This window comes from Mustela nigripes, chromosome 1, assembly GCF_022355385.1.
Source record: "Mustela nigripes isolate SB6536 chromosome 1, MUSNIG.SB6536, whole genome shotgun sequence".
Taxonomy (NCBI): Eukaryota; Metazoa; Chordata; class Mammalia; order Carnivora; family Mustelidae; genus Mustela; species Mustela nigripes.
The window spans coordinates 14154445-14159431 of record NC_081557.1 but is presented as its reverse complement, the minus strand read 5'-3'; the positions used below and the strand labels follow the sequence as shown (position 1 = coordinate 14159431).

The 4987-nt window shown below is 35.3% G+C and overlaps 1 pseudogene; it reads right to left on the bottom strand.

Moving 5' to 3' along the window:
• Nucleotides 1–3941: 3941 nt before the first annotated feature.
• On the bottom strand, nucleotides 3942–4476 carry LOC132004661 (olfactory receptor 5W2-like; annotated as a pseudogene).
• Between the last annotated feature and the right edge of the window lie 511 nt (nucleotides 4477–4987).

Sequence of the window (4987 nt, the reverse complement as noted above, 5' to 3'; positions counted from 1 at the left end):
TGTAACCTTGTACGTCTTATAGTCCTTGTTATGCATATGATTCCCTTGTGTTGTTGTACCTGATGGTAACTTACTAACTTTCTTCACTGTGTGGTATCTCAATGGACAACCATATCCTTTGCTACTGTCCATTTCCAAATAATTCTACTACCATCATTTTTGTACAAGGTTTGGATGTCCATAGTCACTCATTTGTATTGGATGTAGAGGTAGGGAAGGAATTTTGGGACCACCTATCCTGCCACACAGTTTTCCAAGTTTGTGGCTCAGTTCTGATTTCTGCTATCAGTGTGTGAGAGGAAAAATTGTCCCACCTCTACACAAGTACTTGATGTTAATATCATGAATCATTTTCATTTTGGCTCTTCTTTAGGTGGGTCAAGGTACAGGCCTGAGATTTTAATTTTTATCTACCTGAATACTAATAATGTTGTACCACAATTTCCGTGAAGTGTCTGTTAGATCCTCAAAGTGGATATGAGGTCAGGAAAGAAGCTGTGTTTACAAGGACTCAGACTTCTACAGCTTCTAGCCAGTATCATACCATTAGGTCCAATCAGCTTCGAGACACAACGCCATTCTTTTGTATGAAGAGGAAGCCCTTTGTTTGGTTTGTTTGCTTACCTTTATTTTAACATTTCCAATACTGGGGATACATTTACCCAGGCATAGGGCAATGGATTATGGCAAGTGGAAAGGGTCTTAGAGATAATCTAGTGAGGGATCCTCTTTACAGAGTGGGTGTGAGTTCTAATGAGGAAGGGCAAGTTGTTAAACACCGCAGTGATTTCAAGTTGTATTCAGTGCCAGGCTCACAGCATATTTCTGGAGAGGACTGTCCAAAGAGTCTTAAAATTGCTGCCTCTGGCTTTCACACAGGTTTGGGTTATTGAGTTTTTACCTCTGTTGTATTCTAAAACATGGTGCTAGACAGACTATCATTAGTATGCATCTATCTGCTCACTAGGTGGTACAAATGCCCAAATCTACCATCAGTATTTCATTTTTATCCTTAGGGATTTCAGTGCAAGGCTGAAGGAAAGAAGTCCAGGTACAGAAACATGCCTATTATATCCATAGTCACTTATAACATAATACTGGATAATAATTCACTGTCCCTGGTGACTTTGTGAGAACCCTGTGATGTAGCCACACAGAGAATGGAAGGGAACTGGTGAGGAAGGAAGTAAATGAGCCAGAATAAACCAAAGCCTTTTAATGTTTTTTTTTTTCTTTTTTTCCTATTTCTGTAGAATCCCATATGGAAGGGTTAGTTCAGGCCATCTGCCCCAAGTTCCTATTTAAGTCACAAGTCTACTAGTCAACATTCCTAGTGAGTGATTTTTTTACTCTCTAATTACATAAATCAGGGAGATGAAGCCTACAGTTAATTAAATTGGTTTCTTCCATTTTTAGACATACATTCGTTGAGCCTAAGATATCTCATTTAATTGGTTTATGATTTCCTTCTCGTCAGTCCAGACTCATTAGATGTAATTCAAGAGGCCAATATGCAGATCAGATCAGTCTTTAAAAGATATTACTGTCATTTGTCATATGGAAGGATGATAGCATATTTATAACTCCTGAATTAGAAGCCTCTGATCCACTGGCTGGTTTACACTTCAATACATTTCAAAAAGAATGGCTTTTGCTATGTTGCTACTCATAAGAAAGAATAACAGAAGAGTATTGATAAATTGGGAAAATATGGTACAAGTGGAAACCCTTAAAACATTTTTCCCCCAAAGACAACTTCCCATAGATTTTTTTTCTTCACATTTTTCCCGTAATCTGTCATAGTTTTCCACATATGTCACCTTTAAAAGCAGAGGAGCCTTTTGAGGTTTGATTCTGAAATTCTTTCTGAAATTCTTTCAGCAAGGACAATTATAATTACTTAAGGGGTACTATCTGATAGATACTTAAGAATGTCATTGAGTCTTCCATGGTACATATCCATGTTTTCTCAAAAAGCTGCTTCTAGTGGTTGACATCAGAAAATTGAGCAGAGCCAAATGAAGATGAGCCAGAAAGTATACAGATGATTTTTTTTTACTTCCCATGTAATTAATATAAGTATATTTTTAAGTTTATTACTTTAGTATCTACAACCCTTTTTATGCATTTTCTTATAAGCTTTTAAATACATATATACAAGGCACACATTATACCTTGATTTAATTATGTTTTAACAAATATCTAATGAATATTCAAAAATGTTATCAAGGGTGTAGCTTTTATTATTTATGTGTTTTTACACTTTGTGCCCCAGACATGATAAAGAAACGGGATTGATAAGAATGATACTCAACTTGCTGCAAAGAACATTCATCGTTTTATATTGGAGACAATGGTCAAATCAACTGAACCACAAGTACAGTGATGCCTTAAACCACAAAGAGGTGCATTTAACCAGGATGGAGAAGACAGAGGGAAGGAAGAGCCAAGTGGGAATGACTGAGTTGAATTTTAGCACAAAGATGTATTTTATCAGGACTTTCCACATTGCACTTTTATCCTTCTCTTGTTGGATTTTGAAGGGGGGCAAAATACACCACCCCAAAAGATACCACTTTGGCTATTGATCTTTTTTTTAAGATTTTTCTTTTTATGTAAGAGAGAGAATGTGTGTGCATAAAGGGAGTAGTGGGTGTATGGACAGAGGGAGAGGGAGAAAAGCAGACTCCCTGCTGAGCATGGAACTGGCTTGGAGCTTGATCTCATGACCCTGAGATCATGGCCTGAGTGGAAAGCAGGAGTCAGATGCTTAACAAACTGACCCAGCCAGGTGCACCAGCCACTGATTATTTTAAGTCAAAGTTTCTTAAGGAATAGCAGGTGTAAGAAGGACACTCTGAGCCTCTTTTGTCTTTCAGGAAATAAATTCTCTATGTGAGATGTACTCCCTTTGGACCAGGAGAGAGACTTCCTCATCACCAGAGAGGGAACTGATGGCTGAGAAGTCTACATAGACAAACTCTGTTACTTCTTTACTTATTTACTACATGGAAACCAAACTTCTTTGTCATATCAATTCTTCACAAATGTATTGTTTCTTTTTCTAAAAATTGTAACAGATACCTTATTTGGCCACGTCTTGTTTTTATATTTTTATTTTTATGAGATCCTGCACACACAAAGTTGATTTTTTTTCTCCTGTTAATCTATCTTATATCAATTTAATTATTAAATCAGCCAAGAACCAGGAAGGGAAGAAAGGGAAAATTTTGTTTCCTTACAATTACATCACCTCTAGGAAGACATTGTCCTATCCACCCCAGGATCTGTAATTCCAGCCTCTTTATCTGGATTCCTTTTTTTCTCCCCACCCCCGCTGTACCCTCTTCACCATTTAGATCTGAAACAGAATTTCAAGGAATCATTTCTTCTCCACACTCTACAGGTAGGCATTTTGTTTGAACTTAGAGTTTCTTACCTTTTCACTTCAGGGAGATTTAGAGGTTATCATGATATTTGCAAGACTATTTAATTTTATTTAATTAATTTTATTTATTTTTAATTAATTTTATTTATTTATATTACATTATTGAATTCACTGGAATATAAACGATGTAATAAACACTTATAGTTCTTATAATAATTAAAATAATGCATAAAATAAACAATAAATGCAAAATTAGCACACTAAGATGATGACAGAAAAGTGTTCCAAATATTAAGTGAGAATTATTTTAAATAGAGATGTACAGTAAAATATGCCATATTTAGGAAACTCCAAATATTGGTATCATAGTGACATAGTAAAATACTTCTGTATTTTTTTATTATTTTTATTTTTCTGTAATTAATTTATTTATGACAATTTAATAGCATAGCATAATATAGTGAAATAATACAATATATGAAATCAGAAGAGTATGTTTATGTGTATATGTATACAAATATATATTTTATACTATATAACTACTTACTTAAAATCAGATTTTATTTTTCAGTTTTTCCATCATCTCTTTCACATTCTTGTTCCACAGGCTGTGAATCAAAGAATTTAACACAGGACTCACAGGAGTATAAAAGAAAGAGTTCATTTTGTCTTAATCTAAGAAGAAGGAAGAATTTGGCCAGGAAAATATGAAAAGCATAGCTCCCCAGAAGATTGCCACAACTCCTAGGTGGGAGGTGTAGGTGGAGAAGCTTTGAATCTTCTCTCAGCAGAGTGGATCTTCAAGACGGACAAGATAGAGTCAAGAATGCCTAAAATGGTGCTCAGCTCAATGAAGACAAAAATGTAAAAACAAAAAAATGAAATCCTTGACCTGTGTATCTAAGCGAGACAACAATAAGAGATGAGAGCTATCACAGAAGAAAAGATGAATCACACGACATACGGAAACATAAGTGGGATGTTAATGTCAGGGGTATCAAAGCATCTGACATTCCTACCATGTAAATCCGGGCCATGAGCAGGGAGCACAAGGTACAGCCAATGACTTTGTACCAGTCAAAGACCATCACCACAGCAGTACACACTTAGAATCTGCAGGTACAGAAGGTGAACAATTGCAGAGCACAGCCAGTGATGGAAATTGATTTGATGTTGGCAAATGAAAACCAGCTGCATCTTGGGTCCAATTGTGTGCTATAGCAGAGATCCCAGAAGGAGAAGTGGCTGAGGATAAAGTATTGGTGTGTTATCTATTATAATTGTAATGAACATTCCAAGATCTGTCAGGAAATTAATAAGTGCCTAGAAACATGGTACAAGTGTTCCCTTTGTGGTCCAGTTATTGGTAATTCCCAAGAGAAATAATTTCCCTGTCCATCTTCTTTATTCTTGTTGTAAACTCTAACAAAAATAATTAAGAAAATGATAGTTCAGAATTTGACCTTTCCATATATATCCAAAAAGTATTATCTCTAAGATAGAACATGATTTATTTCTGTAAATTGTCTTTTTTAACCTCAGAAAACTGACCAAGCATTGCATTTATTTACTTATTTATTCATTTTAATTTACTTTAAA